The sequence below is a fragment of the Carlito syrichta genome, unplaced genomic scaffold, assembly GCF_000164805.1.
Source record: "Carlito syrichta isolate Samal-C Ts95f unplaced genomic scaffold, Tarsius_syrichta-2.0.1 Scaffold303290, whole genome shotgun sequence".
In the NCBI taxonomy this organism is placed as follows: Eukaryota; Metazoa; Chordata; class Mammalia; order Primates; family Tarsiidae; genus Carlito; species Carlito syrichta.
The window spans coordinates 136,459-157,924 of record NW_007247386.1 but is presented as its reverse complement, the minus strand read 5'-3'; the positions used below and the strand labels follow the sequence as shown (position 1 = coordinate 157,924).

Genomic DNA, 21,466 nt, shown 5'->3' with positions numbered 1-21,466 from the left:
CACCGAGCCGGCTTCCTCATCTTTAAAATAACATTCGGCCGGGTGTGATGGCTCACGCCTATAATCCTAGCACTTTGAGAGGTGGAGGTGAGAGGACTGCCTGAGCTCAGGGGTTCGAGACAAGCCTGAACAACATGGTGAGACCTTGTCTCTACAATAAATTAAAAAATTAGCTGGGCATGGTAGTGTGCACCAGTGGTTCCAGCTACTTGGAAGACTGAGGCAGAAGGATCACCTGGGCCTAGCAGGTTGAGGCTGTGGTGGCCGTGAAGGTGCCGCTGCCCTCCAGCCTGGGTGACAGAGTGAGACTCCAACTAAAAAAAAATAAATAATAATAATAAAATAACATTTGGATGAGCACGGTGGCTCATGCCTGTAATTCCACACTTTGGGAGAGACCAAGGCGGGAGGATCGCCTGAGGCCAGGAGTTTAAGACCAGTCTAGGCAAGATAGTGAGATCCTGTCTCTATTTAAAAATAAACTAGGCCAGGTGTGGTGGCGCGTGCCTATAGTCCCAGCTACTTGGAAGGCTGAGGCAGAAGTATCGCTTGAACCCAGGACGTCCAGGCTGGAACCATGCCACTGCACTCCAGCCTGGGTGTCGGAGGGCAACCCCAACTCAAACAAACAAATAATAAATAAATAAAAATAAATGATAAATAACATCAACATCTCTCTCAGGGGATTGGGGGAAGATTTGATAACAGCCCTCCTGGAGTGCACCTGGTATTGTACCCGGCATGTAGGAAGCCAGTCATGAGCTGGAAGCATTGTGAGCTAACTTAACTAACTAGCAAAATGTAAGTGGCTAAGCCAGAGGAGGGAATTTCACCAGAGCGATACCATTGAAAACTCAAGCTCAGGCCGGGCATGGTGGCTCACACCTATAATTCCAGCACTTTGGGACGCCGAGGTGAGAGGATTGCCTGAGCCGGGAGTTCGAGACCTACCTGGGTAACTTGGTGAGACCTCGTCTCTACAATAAATCACAAAAACTACCCAGGCATGGTGGCGTGTGTCTGTAGTCCCAGCAACTTGGAAGTCGCCAGCAGGTTGAGGCTGCGGTGACTGGAAGCATGCCACTTCCCTCCAGCCTGGGTGACAGAGTGAGACTCTGACTCAAAAAAAAAAAAAAGAAAACTCAAGCTCAGAGTCTCGCTCTGCCTCTCACTCATTGTGTAAACTTGGCCCCAGCACCTCCCTAGCTCACAGGGTACTGGTGAGGGCAGGCAGAGTCATGGCAGGCACAGGGCAGATGTGGGTTATTCTCATGCCTAGACTTCTGAGTTACCGGTGATCAGTGTCACCACCACCTCAGTGGGCACCGTCTTGCCTGTCGTGCTTTTCTCCTTTTGAATTGTTTTCTTGGGACAGATTCAAAATCCTTTCTTCAACCCTTTCTGCAACCCTTTCTGCAGCTGTCAGATTCAAGAAAATCAGGTAGCAGTAAGCCCTGTGGCAGCAGGGGCCCAGGCGGAGTCAGGCGGCCCCCCTGCCAGCAACAGCCCGCAGTGGGAGACCCCAGCTGCTCACTCTCGCCAAGGCCGGTGTGCCAGAGATTACATCACCAGGAAGGACAGGTTCTCAGCAGAGGGCTGGGGGAGCAGGAGATCTTTTATTTTCGCGGGACCTCTACCTCATCCTGGGGGAAGGGGCACTGGTACAAACACAGAACGCCAGGTTTGCCCCGTGGTCTTTGAGAACAGTCCAGAAAATTCCCATGGGAGTCATACATTATCATATCTGAGTGGAGCTGTAGGGGCCTGAGTGTTAGGGGTGGGGTCTGTTTCATGGAAGGAAGTGCATGGATAAGACTGTGGTGGGGGAAAGTGAGGACCACGAAACAGGTCAGGGTCAAGGTGGGGACTTTCCCCTGCATGGGCATCAGGGGCTCTTGAAGCCCCAGAATTGGATGTAGCATTTTGTGTGTATAATCCAGATGTCAGCTAAGACACCCGATCCTTTGAGTTCAGATAAAATAAGCACCCACCCCTCCCCCATTCTCCCCCTCTTGGGGCTCCAGGATGCTGATTCTGGCTGACAACTTTTCTGGTGACCACTGACCCTCCCATCTTCCAAGTTAATTTGGTTCTAGGGGCCATCTTGCCATCCTGCCAGGACCATTCATGTCCTGCTCTGGGTTGACCCAGACAGAAAGTAGTCCCTCTCTATGACTTCATTACCAACAAGACAAAATCACTCTAACACTGGCATGTGTCAGACTCAGCTAAATGGTCAAGGGCCAGCGAGATAGCAGAGCAGACACTCATTCTGATGCTAACGTCATATTTCTGTGTGTGTTTGTTTTTGAATCGGCCCAATGTCCCTTTCACCAACTGGTAAAAACAGAGAACTGCCTTTCCCCAGTTCCATGTTTCTGGAAATGTTGCCATATAGAGTATCTCAGCCCACCCGGATCAGCACTTCACCCAGCCTGGCCCCATCAAGGCATCCAGAGATGGAGGTTAGCCAGCTGGTGGATGGGAGGCCTGAGGCCATTGGGGTCATCTTTCCAACCTTGTGGAAGAGACATCTCTGCAAGCAGAGGAACTGAAGCCAAGACCAAAAGAAGTTAAGCCAAGAGAGACAGGGGACAGGGATCCACCTGAGTCAAACGTGAGAGCTGTCACAACGCAAACAGCACCCTGGAGTTGTGTGACTCGGTAGGACCATGGCTCCACTGGCAACTTTCCAATAGGCGAGTCGACATATTCTGGCTCTCCTGTTTTCTTCTTAAAGACATTTGAGTTGAGATTCAATCACTCACTACCTGAAGACTAAATATATATCATATATATATATATACCAGGGATGCCAAAAAATGTATACACATTTTAAGAGATGTTATCTATGGATTACTTTTGTTTTTCTGGGAGAAGACACTTTTTAATGGTTTTATAAATTTTAAAAATACACCAAAGACCCATGCAATGCTGCCAGCATTGGACACAATCCTTAAGTCTGCATGCTCCTTTGCAACTGGTCCTGTAATGGCAGGACCCTTTATCTCGCCTTTATCGTGGACTATGTCCCCTGCATTATCTTCAAAATAAAGATACACACCGTCTTTTCTCCAATATAACTTTCATTGTCAAACGACCACTGGTGGATGTGCCGTCTTTCTGAGCTCTGTTTTGCCCTTCTTGACTGTGGCCATCACCACGTCGCCCACACCAGCAGCGGGAAGTCTGTCCAGCTGTCCCTGGATCCTCTTCATGGAGACGACATACAGATTTTTGACTCCTGTATTGGTCAGCACAGTTGATCATGGCGCCTACCAGAGGACCCACGGAAACCCAGAATTTCGCATGGGAGAACCCACTACATCCTCGTTTCAACGTCTTGAATGCCAGAAAGAGACCCAAAAAAAAAAAAGCTGTGGATTACTTTTCGAAGTTGAATTGAATTATGATAGCCAGGTGTAGTATGACGTTTGCTCAACTGTAATTCCACCATTTTCTTTGTCCTACTTGTCACATGGTGATGCTAGCATTCATTTGATTGATGCCATCTTCAGAGCGAATGTCATACTTAAAATGTGTATACATGTTTTTGGCACCCCTGTATTTATGTGCATATCTATATCTATATACATAGGTATAGATATATACATACACATATATAAGGGGAGAGAGAGCGAGAGAGCCCCAAAAAACAGAATTTATTTATTTACTTATTTATATTTTTTAAGGTGAGAAAGGATTTGTTGAGAGGACAAAAAAGCTCCCAGAGTGGGAAGCGACCCCGGGGGGGGGTTGCCTCAGAATTTATTTATAAAAATTTGTGTATTATTCTTACATGTTTAAACTTCAGGCACTTTCAAAGTACACTCCATTTGATGCAATACACCTATGGAGACGCTTTTTCCACTGCTCAAAACAGTTTTTGAACTCATCAATGTTGATGCCTCTTAGTGCTTCTGCCATTTTATGTTTCACCTCTTCTACATCTGCAAAACGTTTCCCTTTGAGACTTTTTTCATCTGGGGAAACAAAAAAAATTGCTCCTGGTGAGATCAGGCAAATAAAGAGGGTGTGGGGTGCAGGGTCATGGCATTTTTGGTAAAAAATTGCTGAACACTCAGTACAGTGTGGGCAGGTGCATAGTCATGGTGGAAGAACCAGTCACCTGTTTGCCACAACTCTGTAAGTTTCTTCTGCAAAACATGACACAACCTTCTTAAAATTTCCAGATAAAAACTTTGGTTGACCATTTGATCCAGAGGAACAAATTCCAAGTGTATTACAATATTCCAAGTATACTGCAAGGGGCCTTCCCTCCAAAAGATACTTCCATTTTTGGGGGGGTCTTCCCTCATTTTTATATATATCTATATTGTTGCCCAGTTTGAAAGGCAGTGATGCAATCAGAGCTCACTGCAGCCTCAAACTCCTGGGCTTAAGGGATCCTCCCGCCTCAGCCTCCCTCCTGAGTATCTGAGACAACAGGTGTGTGTGCCACCTTGCCCAGAAAACTAACTATAGATGGGGTTTCCATTTCCCCTACCTTGCTGGCCTTCAAACCTTAAACCAAGTCTACAACACAGTTTTGGGCACTGAAGTCACGGAAAGGGGTGGATTTCTGTCTGGACCAAACGAAAGCAGGGCAAGGGCACTGCTGACCAGGAGGCAAGAGGATCCCTGAAGAACGATTTTCTTATACAGAGCAGTGTGGTCCTTCCTTGGTTCTGCTCCCACATTTCTTGTCTTTTCTTTTTTCTTTATTGAGTTGGAGTCTCATTCTGTTGCCCAGGCTGGAGTGCAGTGGCACCCTCCCGGTCACCGCAGCCTTGACCTGCTGGGCTCAGGTGATCCTTCTGCCTCAGCCTTCTAAGTTGCTGAAACTACAGGCCTGCACCACCATGCCCAGCTAATTTTTCTTGATTTATTGTAGGGACGAGGTCTTGCCAAGTTGCCCAGGCTGGTCTTGGACCCCTGAGCTCAGGCAATCCTCTCACCTCCACCTCCCAAAGTGCTGGGATTACAAGTGTGAGCCACGGCGCCCGGCTACTCTCACGTTTCTTACCCTGCCTGGGGCCCAAAGCTTGTCAAGGAATTTTCCCAGTTTCTTGCTCAAAAGGGATCTGGGTGCTCAAATAGTTATATTTTCACTATAGATAGGTATAGATATAGAAATAGGTAGACACCTACATAGTGATTCACGATTTATAGAAAAAAATAAATATGTATTTAATTTTTCTGTATATCTATTTATTTTATTTATTTCCATTTATTACCATAAATAATATAAAGACATGAGTATACACTAACAATTTAATTATTTATTCTACTAAAATAAATTATTTATTTTAACAGATATTTTATTTAAAATATATTAAATATTATTTAAAATCTAAATTATTGCCAAGCTCAGTGGCTCAAGCCTGTAATCCCAGCTCTTTGGGAGACTGAAGTGAGAGGATTGCCTGAGCCCATGGGTTTGTGACCAGCCGGGGCAACTTGGCGAGACCTCGTCTCTACAATATGTCAAAAATGAGCCGGGCGTGGTAACGCACACCTGTACGTTCCAGCTACTTGGGAGGCTGAGGCAGAAGGATGGCTGGAGCCCAGCAGGTCGAGGCCGCGGTGACCAGGAGCGTGCCACTACCCTCCAGTCTGGGTGACAGTGAGACTCCAACTCAAAAAAAAATTAATAATAAAAAATACATAAATAAATACTTAATGAATTAATGTATAAGTTTATTTTAAAATTAATAAATGTTTATTTTAGATACATATATGTCTCAAATAGTTATATTTTCACTATAGATAGGTATGGATATAGAAATAGGTACATACCTACATAGTGATTCACGATTTATAAGGAAAGGATTGGTAGCTTTCATCTGATCCTCAGAGTTCCCTGACTCAGAAAACAAGACAGAAACGAAGCCGGAGATGGGAAGGCTGTGGGTGTGGTCGGCCTCTCCAAACCCCGCCTGACTCCCCTCTCCCCCACCCCCCACCCCCGCACTCCCCGACACTACACCCCACCCCTGCCACGGGCAGGTTAAGGACAGGTCGCAGACTGCTCTGGCCAGCACGGTCCCCGGGGTGGCTCACGTCTCTTCAGCTTCCGCCCCTTTGTTCAAGCAAGACCTTCCTGGAGACCCTGATCTGTGAAACGGACAAAAGGAGGGGGCGAGGGGGCAGAAGAAGGGGAGCCGTGACCCTCCACGACTCCTGGGAGGCTCTGAGAAGGGTTTTGTGAGATCCTTAGCACTCCTCAAGGTATGATTCGGAAAATTCTTACCCAGCCTGATCTACCCACGTTAGAGGTGGGGAAACTGAGGCCCACAAAGAAGGGAGTTGCTTGTGGTGCCCAGCCGATCGTTGCATCATCAGGACTAGACTGCAAGGCTCCCAGGCCCCTGCTCCTCTTTCTGCCCGGGAAAAGGTGGACACTGGCTGGCCCCCAAGCCCAGGTGCTCAGTCCCTGCCACAGATTCACAAAACGCTCCCCACTCCAGCCCTCGCAGCCTTTCCGGACTCTGGGGTCCTCCTTCTAACCCCAGAGAGAGGAGGAGGAGGAAGAGGTGGAGGAGAAGGCCACCGAAGAGGACGGAGGCTGCATCTTCTCCATCGCCGGAGGAGGAGCCTGTGTGAACCCGGGGCCCTGGGGGTGGTGAGATCTGCTCGGGGCAGAGTCCCGCGGTGTCTCACTTTACAAGGATGGAATTTCATGACTTGTGTATTTTAATTAAATTTTTATTTTTATGGAATTTTAGCAAGAGTTCTCCCACTCCTGCCGTTCGCTCATTCTTATTAAAAACCATGACAAGTGGAGGGGGGAAAAAAAAACCCCGCTGTCCAAGAAGCCAAATGAGGCCATATTTTAGAAAAGATCTGACCACACTGTACAGTTGAAACCCACTCTCTGCCTTTGGGGGCTGATCCCACCCCCATGACTTCACAGATCAGATTTTAGGTCTGTGGCTTATTGCTTTCTGAGCCTCCTGGGGCTTATAGGATTATTCCGGATTTAATCCTTTAATAATTTTTCCTCCCTCCTGTCTGAGGTCTGGCTTTCCAGCTGAAATCAGCCTGGGTGAAGCTGCTTCTTCCCAGTCCTGAGGGACACCCCTCTCAGACTGCTGTCCCCTGTCACTGTAAGAAAATGAAGGTGATCCGTGGAAAGCTGACTCCTCTTGTGACTTGCAAAGATAAAGCTTGAAGTCCTTGTTCTAGGCTCTGCCTGTGCCTGTACCAGAGCTGACACATGTCATCCCCTTTATTCCTTCCCTCAGCCTCGGACGTGAGGGTTATTAACCCCATTTTACAGAAGAAGAAATTGAGGCTCAGTGACAACAAATGATTTGTCCAAGTGGACACAGACGGCACGAGGTTTGGAACCCTCTCAGGCTGGAGTCTCTGAGCCACCCTCTTCCACCCAGCCAATTCTCCCCTCTAACTGAGCATGTCACATCCCCTTACAAGAACACCCCGGGAATGAGGAGCAATGGAGCCAAGCAGCTCTGGCAGTGAGAGGGTGAGCAGTGCCAGCCTGGTCCCCCTTACCACACACCAGGGAAGATGGACAAGTGCGGTCCAGTTCCAAGCGCCCTGATGGTGCCCACTGCCAGCCTGGCACAGCGCCGGAGGCTGGAGGACAGACGCAAAGGAATGAATGAGCCAGCCGGCCGGTGCAGGAATGAAACCCATGATAGTGAAGTTGCTAGCATGTGAGAACCAGAGGAGCGAGTGAGCTCCGAGACCTGCTCAGACTCTATTTGAACTCACTTTCAGTGGAGGTGTCAGGTATCCACTGCAAAGAAGGACATGGGAGCTGAGCAGGGGAAGCGGAATGGAATCTGTGGTACTCAGAGGGACTATAGAAAACACAGTCCAGGCTCAGTGGCTCAGCACTTTGGGAGGCCGAGGCAAGTGGATTGCCTGAGCCCACGGGTTCGAGACCCGCCCGGGCAACTTGGCGAGACCTTGTCTCTACAATAAAATCAAAAATTAGCCAGGCATGGTAGTACACGCCTGCAGTTCTGGCTACTTGGAAGGCTGAAGCGGAAGGATCACCAGAGCCCAGCAGGTGGAGGCTGGGGTGGCCGTGAGCGTGCCACTGCATTCCAGCCTGAGCGACAGAGTGAGACTCCAACTCAAAAAGAAAAGAAAAGAAAAGAAAACACAGTTCCAGAGGGGCGCCGAGGCTCACACCTGCAATCCCAGGGCTTTGGGAGACCCAGAGAGGTGGATCACTTGAGGCCAGGAGTTTGATACCAGCCTGGGCAACATAGCAAGACCTTGTCTCTATAAAACGCTTCTAAAAATTAGCGAGGCATGTACCAGTTACTCAGGAGGCTGAGGCGGGAGGATCACTTGAGCCTAGGAGGACTCAGTGAGCTATGATCACACCACTGCATTCCAGCCCAAGTGACAGAGCAAGACCCTCTCAAGAAAGAGGAAGTCAAAGGAAGGACCCCGAGAAACTTAGAATAAACTTAGTTCACATTTTGCCTCAGCATAGCCATTTTTGCTTAGACTGACATACTTTGAATCTAGCACAGGTTAGACATAGAAAAATTTCCAATAGGCAGATTTAGGAAGCATTCAGACATTTTACTGCAAGCCAAGTTGGCAATCTACCCCACTCGCTCAGCAAATCTCCATCAGGTGCAAGACAAGGACAGCCCAACCTTTCAATTCATAGCTGACCATAATAACCTCTAAGAGACTTTCAGTTTCCTTGTCAAAGGCGGAAGGTCAAAGATCACCCCTTAGCCGGGCTCGGTGGCTCAGCCTGTAATCCCGCGCCTTGGGAGGATGAGGTGAGTGGATTGCCTGAGCCTGTGGGTTCGAGACCCACCTGGGCAACTTGGTGAGACCTCATCTCTACAGTAAATAAAAAATTAACCAGGCGTGGTAGCGCGCGCCTGTAATTCTGGCTAATCGGAAGGATCGCCGGAGCCCAGCAAGTCAAGGCTGCGGTAACCGGGAGCACCCGGCTGCACTCCAGTCTGGGCGACAAAGTGAGACTCCAACTCAAAAAAAACAAAACAAAAAAGATCACCCCTTAACGGGGCAAAGCCATAGAAATGATAAGACCACGTTTTTTTTGCTAAGGAGCTTGTGGATTGGAAACTTCTGACAGACCTCTTGCAGGAAAAACCCCTCCCCTCGTCTCCTCCCATCTAGCCCACCGCCATGGCAGCAATCATGTGACTAACCCACCCATCTGCCTGCTGTCCATCACCTGACCTCAGTACCTGTGCTTACCTTCCCCTTCATGATGATGTGGAGCAGACCACCACCCAATCACCTTAATGGCCTTCCCTCATGAAAGGGAAGGATTAAAAGGACTCAACCCCGAGCAACCCTCGGCCATTGCCTTGCTAGGCTATGGTGTGACCAAGTGCTCTTTGAGTTACGTCCAGGCCATGTTTCCTGGCTTTGGCCCCCTCTCTTACCTTGGAGGTAAATATCCTCTCTCTCTCTCTCTCTCTCTCTCTCTCATTTGCCTCCTAAATAAACTATGTTTTCTCATCTAACTTCTGTGCAATTCCTTGCATCTTTCATGCAGCACCAGATCACACACCAGACACCCACACTCCCAGCGGACCTGACCTAACATTCTGGAGGCCCTGCTGGGTGTGTGACCCAACAGGAAAGAAGGGAGGGAGGAAGAAAACACAGTTTCTGGTGTGGAAGTGGAGGGTTCGCTCCCAAGGTGATGAAGACATTGGACGAGTCCTCAAGGAGCTCATAGTTTGGGTACAGGGTGAGAGCTTGTCCACCCTTGTGGCTGGAGCATAAGAGGGCAGGAAAGGGGGGTGGGATTCAGACCTCACTCAAGGGAAGGGCCGGGTCCCTTGCATCCTCTCATCATCTGGCATTTCCAGGTGTCCAAGGGAAAAAAAATCAAGTGAAAATCCTGACTCCCCTGTCGCCCTTCTGGCATCTCTGACTCGTATCCTTTGCAAGGACAGAAATCATGACTTGAGTGTTTGCGTACTTGTGATTTAGTGCCCCCCCCCCCGCCCCATTTGGAGCTTTCTGGGAAACCTGGGGTGGGGGGATTCACCTTGATTGGGGCTGAGAACTAGCCCTCCTGCCCAGCAGTGCCCCCGGAGGACAGCAACTGGCCTCAACTGAGCTCTGCCACCACCGGGTGACTTATGTACCCACAGTTCCTTTAATCTACAAATCTCCAGTCACCAACTGCACTGTTTGCCAAGCAGTAGGATACAGAGATGGAAAAGACAGTCCCAGTGGGAGGGAACAAAAAGTAAACAGGTCACCAGGAGCAGTGGCTCAAGCCTGTAATCCCAGCACTTTGGGAGGTGGAGGCGAGAGGATTGCCTGAGCTCAGGGGTTCAAGAACAGCCTAGGCAACTTGGTGAGATCTTGTCTCTACAATAAATCAAAAAATAAGCCGGAAGTGATAGCATGCGCCTGTAGTTCCAGCTACTTGAAAGGCTGAGACAGAAGGATCACCTGAGCCCAGCAGGTGGAGGCTGCGGTGGCTGGGAGCGTGTCACTGCACTGCAGTCTGGGCGACAGAGTGAGACTCCAACTCAGAAAAAAAAAAAAATGTACATCTGGAGGCCCTGCCTCAGACCTGTTGATTCAGAGACAGGCGGGGCCCAGCAATCTGTGTTTTAACAAATCCTCCAGGTGATTCTGATGCAGGCTAGTATTTGAGAATGAACGAACTGGAGGAACACAGACCAGAGAGTGGTACTTAGCCCCGAATGGGGTGATCAGGAAAGGTTTCCTGGAGGAAGAAACTCCTGCAGTGACTTTTCCAGAAGGAGCCTGGTGAAGAGGCAAAAAGATGCCCCTGGTGAAGGAAGCCATGTATGCAAGAGCAGAGAGGGGGAGGAGGCTGTTTCCAAAGAACCGCAGGGGTACTGACTTGGCAGGCAAGCTGGGGATGGGGAAGGGGCTGGGGAAAGAAGGAGACAGAAGGAATCAAAGAGCTGAGAGTTTCTGAGAGAAGGAAGGCGAGACAGTGTGATGCGCCACAGACTCCCGCGCAGTAAACAGCCTGGCCTGAGCCAGGCAGGATGAAGACCCCGCCTCCCGGGGTCCCGGGAGCCCCCCACTTCTCCCCAGTAACTCCTGGGGTTAACCGAAGCAGCATGACCTCATGTGTTATGGCGGCAAAGGTGCGGGGGTGGGGGGCAGATCCGCTGTTTGTATTGAAATTAATTGGGGGCTCCGAGGATGATGGAGCCTTTGAGGAATGCACGGGCCCACATGCAATCCTGTGAACAATGGTGTCGCCTAGGACCAATCGGCCCTCAGCGGCCGCTGCCACACGACCACAGCTCTTCTCTATGAAATAATCATCACAGACAGATAGGAATATTTCACATACAAAGCAGGCCGGGCTCAGTGGCTCAGCCTGTCATCCCAGCACTTTGGGAGGCCGAGGTGAATGGATTGCCTGAGCCCACGAGTTCGAGACCGGCCCAGGCAACTTGGCAAGCCCTCGTCTCCACAATAAATCAAAACTTAGCCAGGCGTGGTAGCGCATGCCTGTAGTTCTGGCTACTTGAAAGGCTGAGACGGAAGGATCGCTGGAGCCCAGTGGGTCGAGACTGCAGTGACTGTGAGTGTGCCACTGCACTCCAGACTGCATGACAGAGTGAGACTCCAACTAAAAAAAAAAAAAAAAAACCCAAAAAATAAAATACAAAGCAGATCCCTGCAGGGACTTGCGAAGGTGGGGGGACTTGGGCAGGCACCCCAGGGTTATGCTTAGCCTGGAATACGGAGCCCCATTTTACCAGGGCAGCAGCTTGTCAATCAGGAAAATCCCAGCGCTCACCCTAGCCCTGATTTATGATGATTCAGAGGGGAGATGCTGCCAGGAACGGGCTGGGGCCAGGAAAATTTCATCTGTCTGGAATCCAACAGGAAAAAAGAGGATTGGAAATTTCAGAGGAAGCTGGGATCCGCGCCGGCTGCAGTGCCTCTGTGTTCGCTCAGCTGGCTCCGGTTAGCGGCCAGGGTCTGCCGAGGAGAGGCGGCAGGCAAGGTTTTTCCATCCCTCCAGAGCCTCCAGCCTGGTCCCCAGGCAGCCATTGTGCCTGCGACCTCTGACCCCAGACAACGGGAGCCCTCACCAGCTGCCCCCGCCCCACTGCCCCTCAGCCAAGGCTGAATCTCAAATCAGCATCATTGTTTTTCTTCTTTTCTCCTACTGCACAAAATGATAGCCGAAGTGACTCTATCCTTCTCGTTGTTTGTTTAACCGGACATCCAGCACCCTCAAGAAGCACGGTTCCATATGAAAACCAATTCATGCAATTTCGTTTTAATTTCCTCCCCTGAAATGGCCCTGTCCTCCCAAGGTGCTACCCCTGGCCCCCAAACCTGAGGCTACAAGCTCTAAGACGAAGCCAGGGACTCAGGCTCTGCTCAAAATCTTGCTGCGTGGCAAATCCTAAAGGGACAAACAAGAAGATGTCAGAGTCCAGGACACGCGACCCTAAAACACGGCACCTTGGCACTTAAGAGAACAGCAGACACAGGAGGGTCTCCCTGCCCTCTCCTGCCATTCTCCCCGGAAGTCGACCTTAAAAGAATTATCTGTCCTTCCTCCAGAGTAGGTCATTTCAGAGGGGTCCTCCTTATACCCAGAGGGAAGGAATGAAGATTCAGCCTTCAGAATCTGAACAGTCCCTACTGAGTGGATTACCAATAGAAACGTCCTCTCTGTCCTCTCATCAAACCTAAGCATAAATACACATGGTGTTTTCTGTTTCTCTAGGTCTTCATTTCATTTATGAAGGTTCTCATGTCACATAAAACTTGTTAAATAGACTGGGTTGCCGTGGCTCATGCCTGTCATCCCAGCACTTTGCGAGGCGGAGGCAAGAGGATTGCCTGAGCCTATAGGTTCGAGACCAGCCTGGGCACATGGCAAGAACTCGTCTCTACAATAAATCAGAAAATTAGCCGAGAGTGGTGGCTTGTGTCTGTGGTTACAGCTACTTGGAAGGCAGAGGCAGAAGGATCGCTGGAGCCCAGCAGGTCGAGGCTGTGTTGGCTGTGAGTGTGCCACTGCACTCCAGCCTGGGTGACAGAATGAGGTTCCGACTAAAAAAACAAAACAAAACAAAACAAAAAAACTACAGGAGCATCCTACCATGTGTATGCTTTTCAGCTGGGTGCAGTGGCTCATGCCTGTAAGCCTAGCACTTTGGGAGGCCAAGACAGGAGGATTGCTTGAGCCCAGGAGATCAAGATCAGCCTGGGCAACATAGTGAGATCTTGTCTCTACCAAAACAAAAAAAAATGCTACTAACCCTGGCTAACATATATATGTAGTAGCATACACCTGTAGCCTCAGCTCAGGATCACCTGAGCCCAGGAGGTCCAAGGTTGCAATGAGTTATGATCATGCCACTGTACTCCAACCTGGGTGACAGAGTGAGACCCTGACTCAAAAGAAAAAGTGTACTTTTCTCTTGTTAACCTTTTTTTTTTAAATTGGAGTCTCACTCTGTCATCCAGGCTGAAGTACAGTGGCACGCTCATGGCCACCACAGCCTCAACCTCTTGGGCTCAGGTGCTCCTTCCACCTCAGCCTTCCAAGTTGCTGGAATCACAGGTGTGTGCCACCAGCCTGGCTAATTTTTTAATTTATTGTAGAGACAAGGTCTCACCAAGTTGTCCAGGCTGGTCTCGAACCACTGTTCTCAGGCAATCCTCTCACCTCCACCTCCCAGAGTGCTGGGATAACAGGTGTGAGCCACGGCACCCAGCCAAGCCTATCTTTTGTTACAGAGGTCTCAAGCCATGAACCTTGTGACAGGCGAGGAGACTTTTTTTCTCCCCTAAAGGGTACTCTTTCCATCATGAATTCCTTCATTCATTTACTCAGTGCCTGTTTCAGGCCAGGCCTTGTACTGGGCATGTGGAGATGGGTGGGGGGACCAGAAGGGGAATGGACAGCCCTCAGGAGTTCACAGTTTAGAAGGGGATACAGGCCAGGCTCGGTGGCTCAGCCTGTCATCCCAGCACTTTGGGAGGCTGAGGCGAGTGGATTGCCTGAGCCTGCAGGTTTGAGACCCGCCTGGGCAGGCAAGACCTCATCACTACAATAAATCAAAAAATTAGTCGGGTGTAGTAGCGTGCACCTGTAGTTCCAGCTCCTTGGAAGGCTGAGGCAGAAGGATCACTGGAGCCCAGACAGTGGATGCTGGGGTGACCATGAGCATGCCACTGCACTCCAGCCTGGGCGAAGGAGTGAGACTCCAACTCAAAAAAAAAAAGAAGGGGACACAGACCTGTTGATAAATGTAACTGGAGTGCAGATGCATCCGTGGGCGAATTGAGGTAGACAGAGAGGAATCAGGAGAGGCAGGGAGCCTCTCAGGCTGGTGATCAGGGAAAGGCAGTCAAGGGAAGGAACTGCATACACACAGACAGGAAGAAGGAAGAAAGGGGACACACACACTCCATGCCACAAGGAGTGACTGGAGCCCAGGACCTGAGGGCCACCAGTGCAGGAAGGCAGCTTGTTTGGTTAAAGGAAAAATTGCTTATTCACTTGTTCAAGAAGCAGGCACAGTGGCTCATGCCTGTCATCCCAGAACTTAGGGAGGCCAAGGTGGGAGGACTGCTTGAGCCCAGGAGTTTGAGACCAGCCTGGGCAACATAGCAAGACCTCATCTCGACTAAAAAATTTAAAAGTAGCTGGGCGAGGTAGCGTGTTCCTGTAGTCCCAACTATTCTGGAAGTAGAGGCAGGAAGATCGCCTGAGTCCAGGAGGTTAAGGTTACAGTGAGCTGTGATCATGCTACTGTACTCTAGTCAGGGGCCAGAGAGTGAAACCTTGACTCAGAAAACAAACAAACTTGTTGCATGTGGTGGCTCATGCCAGTACTTTGGGAGGTGGAGGTGAGAAGATTGCCTGAGGCTGTGGATTTGAGACCAGCCTGGGCAACACAGCAGAGAACTTGTCTCTACAATAAATAAATAAAAATTAGCTGGGTGTGGTGACACAAGTCTGTGGTTCCAGCTACTTGAAAGGCTGAAGTGGAAGGATCACCTGAACCCAGTAGTTTGAGGCTGCGGTGGCTGGGAGTGTGCCACTGCACTACAGCCTGGACCACAGAGTGAGACCCCAACTCAAAAAACAAACAAACTTGTTAAAAGACAGTAAGGGGCTGGGCTTGGTGGCTCAGCCTGTAATCCCAGCACTTTGGGAGGCCGAGGCGAGTAGATTGCCTAAGCCCGTGGGTTTGAGACCAGCCTGGGCAACTTGACTAGACATCGTCTCTACAATAAATCAAAAATTATCCAGGCATGGTAGAGCACACCTGCTGTTCTGGCTACTTGGAAGGCCGAGGCAGAAGGATTGCCTGAGCCTAGCAGGTCGAGGCTGCAGTGGCTGTGAGTATTCCACTGCATTCCAGCCCAGGCAACAGAGTGAGACTCCAACTCAAAACCAAACAAAACAAAAACAGTAAGGAAGATCTTATTCCATGGGGGCTACTACATTGGGGCTTGCAGTAGGGGAGAGAGATCCGGCTTAACTCTGAAGACAAGGACCAGGGAGATATATGGCCAAGAAGCAGGGTGGGGTCAGTGGCTGGAAAATGACTAAGTGAACACACACAGGCCAGGGGAATTCTTGCTGAACACCTCATCAACAAGGGTACCTGCACAATGCATATTTGTATACCTAACCCTTAACTGTAGCCCACAATTTTAAAATAAAAAATATGTATTTAAAAAGAAAAAAAAGATGTCCAGGGTGGGGGATGAGGAATTTGATCATACATCAAGGACGGTGGGGGTGTTTGCTAGATAGACCCAGAGATCTTTGCTACAGCTGGACTAAATAGTCTGAGGACAGAGCCTAAAGTCAAGGTGTCATCAGAGGGAGGACCCAGAAGATCCTGATCAGGTGTGATCAAGGAAAAAGTCTTTGTCAGTTCCTGGCACAGGTCTTCGTGACTCGGACGCTGGAAAGTTAGCCAGAACACACCGGGGCGAGAAGTGCGCTTTGTTCAGGTGCCCCTGGTGGCACTGTGGAGGCTAGGATGGAAAGGGTTGAGGCTGGGGGTAGGCGGACCAGTCAGAAGAGGGCAGGATGGATGAGCAGCACAGGGTTTAACTTAGAAGACACTAGAAGCTCGATCCTGTCGCCTCTGGTGGCTGGCTGATCATAGCAGTTCCACAAAGAGACACCAGCCGTGAGGAGAGACCCGATTTCCTAAAGAAGCCAAACCCAGTCACAATCTCTGAAGGATGGGGCGTGTCCAGGCCTGCAGATGCTTTATCCAGGCTGCTTGGGGCTGTGACTGGCCAGGAACCCAGGGCAAGTGAGCCCCGGCAGCGCTGACCTGCAGTTGCCCATCCCGAGACCCAGCGTACACTGGAGGGAGGACCTGAGGCACCTGTCTCTGGCACAATTTAAGGGAGTGCCCCCCAAACTCAGTAAAAGGGCGGAACAGCTGGGTGCGGTGGCTCACGCTTGTTATGCCAGCACTTTGGGAGGTGGAGGCAAAAGGACTGCCTGAGCCCAGGGGTGCGAGACCAGCCTGGGCAACTTGGTGAGACCTTGTCTCTACAATAAATAAATAAGTAGTTCCAACTACTTGGAAGGCTGAGGCAGAAGGATCACCTGAGCCCAGCGGGTTGAGGATGTGGTGGCTGTGAGTGGGCCACTGCACGCCAGCCTGGGCAGCAGTGAGACTCCAACTTCAGCCATCTTAACACTGCCTAGTTGTCAAGCTTTTCTAGCAGTTCACTCCGCCCTGGAATCCCTAGCTGAGGACAGAACCGGTTTCTCAGAGGTAGCTACTGCTAATTGCTTTGCATTCCCCTTCCCAGCTTGTTTTGTACTAATTAGCTCTTCTGTTCAAAGTATTTGCCTTCAGCCATAAGACCTAAGTTAACCTAATCAGCCCTTCCTGACCTTCCTGACGCAGACAGACCCCGTCACCATGGCAGCAGTCATGTGAGTAGCCCACCCATCTACCTGCTGTCCGTCACCTGGCATCAGTACCTGTGCTTGCCTGTCCCCTTCATATGACATGGGGCAGACCACCACCCAGTCACCTTAACACCCTGCCCCCATCAAAGGGAAAGTTTAAAAGGATTTGAGTTCGAGCAGCCATTTACCATTGCCTTGCTAAGCTACGGTCTGGCCATGTTTTCCTAAGCTTTGGCCCCCTCCCCTACTTTGAGGAAGTAAATCAATCTCTCTCTCTCTCCCTCTCATTTACTTTCTGAATAAACTGTATTTTTCCATCTAACTTCTGTGCAATTCTTTGTATCTTTGATGCGGCACTGGATCACACAACCCCACACCCCCGACGGGCCTGTCCTAACATTTGGGGGCCCCACTGGGATATTTTTTAACCTAACACTCAGAGATCAAGATAATACCTCTGGCATCCAGGCTGGAGTACAGTGGCGTGATCATGCCTCACTGTAGCCTCGACCTGTTGGGCTCAGGTTATCCTTCCGCCTCAGCCTCCTGAGAAGCTGGTACAGGTGAGTACCATCGTACCTGGCTAATTTTTGTTTGTTTGTTTAATGTTTTGTAGAAATGAGGTCTCACTATGTTGCCTAGGCTTGTCTCAAACTCCTGGGTTCAAGTGATCCTCTTGCCTCGGCCTCACAAATTGCTGGGATTTCAGGCATGAGCCACCGAGCTCAACGATAAGATAGATAATAATTTAATGCCTTTTAAATTTGGTAGAGGCAGAGTCTCACTGTATTGCCCAGGCTGGTCTGGAACTCCTGGTCTCAAGCAATCCCCACACCTTAGCCTCCCGAAGCACTGAGGTTACAGTCATGAGCCATCGCTTCTGGTTAACAATAATTTTTAAAATCAAAATTAATGCAAAAGTTCATGATGAACAAAATATCAAAATTGCAAATAAACACAAGAACCAACCCTGCCCTCCAATCCCAGCATTGATTTCAATAAAATTTTATTTTTAAAACAAAGACTGGGCTCGGTGGCTCAGCCTGTAATCCCAGCACTTTGGGAGGCCAAGGCAAGTGGATTGCCTGAGCCCGTGGGTTCAAGACCCACCAGGGCAACTTGGCAAGACCTCGTCTCTACAATAAGTCAAAAACGAGCTGGTAGCACATGCCTGTAGTTCTGGCTACTTGGAAGGCTGAGGGGGAAGGATCACCTGAGCCCAGCAGATCGAGGCTGCGGTGGCCGGGAGCGTGCCACTGCCCTCCAACCTGGGCGACAGAGTGAGACTCCAACTCAAAAAAATAAAAAATAAAAAAAGGCCAGTTCTCCCGGAGAAGAGACCTGCAGTCTGGAAAGAGTGACATGCCCACGTGGATTCAGCTCGAGGTTGTTCTGTTCCTGGTATGCTGAGGGCCCCAGTGGTCAGCTACCCCTAAAGAAGGGACCCACAGAAACCGGTGCCCTGTTGCTTGGGAGATGTGATGCTGCCATGCACCTGAGAAGAAGTGTTAAGCTTTACACTTGGTTGCCTCATCCATAAAACGGAAAGAGGAAAGTTGATGTTTTTCATTCCAAAGACATCCAAGTCGACCCCAACCCAGGACCTTTTCCACACCCCTCACACAAGCACCCAGGACACACTATGTGCTGGGCACTGTCCTGGGGAAACCCTGATTCACAGGATGTGAGAAGTGTGTTCCCAGCCCACCCCCACCACTGTAGCTTATACTCTCAGAGGAGAAAGAATGAGGCCCAGCGACCAAAATCATTCATTCAGCTGTTTCTTCATTTATTCCTTCAATAATAGACACCCATTGGCCAGGCACGGTGACTCACACCTGCAACCCCAGCACTTTGGGGGGTTGAGGCAGGAGGATGACTTGAGCCCAGGAGTTCAAGACCAGCCTGGGCAATACAGCAAGACTTTGTCTCTACAAAAAAAAAAAAAAAACCGGCAGTCACGGTGGCTCACATCGATAATCCCAACACTTTGGGTGGCCGAGGTGAGAGGATTGCCTGAGCCCATGGGTTCAAGACCAGCCTGGGCAATTTGGCGAGCCCTCATCTCTGCAATAAATCAAAAAATTAGCCAGGCGCAGTGGCGCATGTCTGTAGTTCCAGCTACTTGGAAGGTTGAGGTGAAAAGACTGCCTGAGCTCAGCAGCTCGAGGCTGCTGTGGCTGGGAGAGCACCATTGCCCTCCAGTCTGGGCAACAGAGTGAGACTCCAACTCAAAAAAATAAAAATAAAAAAATTAGTCAGATGCGGTGGTGCCCACCTGTAGTCCCAGCTACTAGAGAGGCTGAGGTGGGAGAATCACGTGAATCCAGGTGGTTGAAGCTGCAGTGAGCCGTGATCATGCCACCGTACTCCAGCCTGGGCAACAGAGCAAGACACCAATTCAAAATAATAATAATTGGCTGGGTTCGGTGGCTCAGCCTGTAATCCCGAGCTTTGGGAGGCCGAAGTGAGTGGATTGCCTGAGCCCGCTGGTTTGAGACCCGCCTGGGCAACTTGGCGAGACCTCATCTCCACAATAAATCAAAAAATTAGCTGGGCGTGGTAGCACGCGCCTGTAGTTCCAGCTACTCGGAAGGCTGAGGCGGAAGGATCACCGGAGCCCAGCAGGTCGAGGCTGCGGTGGCAGCAGCCACTGCACTCCAGTCTGGGCGACAGAGTGAGACTCCAACTCAAATAATAATAATAATAATAATCGTAACAGGCGCCCACTAACTACCTAAATATGCCAGACACTGCCAGGCATTGGTTGATTCCAACATGATCCTGGGCCTCAAGATATTTACCAACTGGTGGAGCGAGACAGACCTAGAAAAATGACAGCTATTCAGAGTGATGTGTACTCTTTATGGACAAAGGTAAGAGAGGATTCAGCTGCTGGTGGGGGGAGATTTTATAGAGTAGGGCCTTGAACTCTGTGCTTGTAGGATTATTCCAGAGGGATGGCCTAGCCCTTTTCAGACAAGGACCCACATGTGGAAAAGATGGCAGTGTGATCAAAGAGACTAGGAGGCTGAGCAAAGTGTGCAGGAAAGTAGGTGATGGAGGGTTGGTTGGGAGATGAACTCAGCATGGACTGAAAGTCCTTGAATGCTGATAGAAAAACATTGGGCTTTTATTCTGTCGGCAGTGGAGAGGCTCTGGAAGCTTCGAGGCAGAAAATGGCATATTTCGATCTGTTTTTAGTAAGAGAACGCTGGCAGCTGTGGAGAGGAGGGATTGGAGCTGGAAGCGCCTGGAGGCAGAAAATTTAGTTGGGAAATTTCACAGTAATCCAGGAAGAAATGAGGCGGGGCAGACCTAGATGGTGGGGGTGGTGGGGGTGGGAAATGGAGTGCAGGGATAGAGTAAAAGAAGTTTCTGGTAAGAGGCTGCACAGCTAGGGGTAAAGTATACAGGGAGGTGAGGGAAGGAGGGGTCTAGGTGACTTCCAGCGTCCACTTTGGGTAGTTGTGCTCACTGGTAACCACTAGCACAGGGAGGGATGGGCGGAGGAGCACTTGGGGAGCACAGAGTGCGCTCAGATAACATGACCAGATGAGGCCAGGCATGGTGGCTCAAGCTTGTCATCCCAGCACTTTGGAGGCTGAGGTGGGAGGATCTCTTGAGCCCAGGAGTTCGAGACCAGTCTGGGCAACCTAGCAAGACTCTGTCTCCACAAAAAGTATCAAAAAGGAAAAAAAATTAGACGGGCGTGGTGGTGTGTATCTATATCCCAGCTACTTGGGAGGCTGAAGTGGGAGGACCTCTTGAACACAGGACTTAGAGGCTGTGGTGAGCTACAGTCGCACCATTTCACTGTGGCCTGGGCAACGTAGCGAGACCCTGTCTCTGCCAAAAGAAAAGCAACAAGACCAGATGAGCTATGACTCAGGCTCAAGACTCAGGGAAAAGCTGAGGCTGGAGATATTGCTGTCTGCGCAGAGGACATATGCGCCCAGAGGAGCCCACCCAGGGGCAGAGCTTAGAGCAAGAAGAGAGTTGAAGGTGAGAAGTCAGCAGGGATGATGGAAGAGGTGAGGGAGACCCAGGAGGAGGAGCCACAGGCGAGAGTGACACCCGGGAGGCCAGGAGAGTGAATGGAGGGAACGCGGCACGGCGGAGGCGCATGGAGACGGAGCCCACCATCGTTCAGAGTCAAGTTGGCCATCGACGACTTAGTAAGAGCTGCTTTACTCTGGCCCACTACCCCTCTATGAAACCTTAGACGGTCACATCCGTGTCCACGGAATGGCGGGAAGTGGGCAGAGGAATCCACGGGAGGGGAGGAAGAGGAGGCGGTGGGGGTAGATGGCGCCATCAAGAAGTTCCGGCGTGGGATCGGCCAAGTCCAGGGGTCGCCAGCAAGGGAGTTGGCTTCACAAAGCGAGAGAGACTGGGGGAGGTCTCAGGATCCAGGGGCCACCGTGGGGAGTTGCCGATCCCCCTGGGGCTGCTGGGGCACACTAGGCCCCGCCCACAGAGTGGCTTCAGACTCACACTCACTTCCCAGATGTGTAGGTTCCCCCAAAACCCATTTCTCTCTCTCACACACACACACAC

The 21,466-nt window shown here is 50.3% G+C and overlaps 1 pseudogene; it reads right to left on the bottom strand.

The window, feature by feature from the left end:
• Positions 1-21,074, bottom strand: part of LOC110595654 — a 46,033-nt pseudogene extending 24,959 nt beyond the window's left edge.
• Between the last annotated feature and the right edge of the window lie 392 nt (positions 21,075-21,466).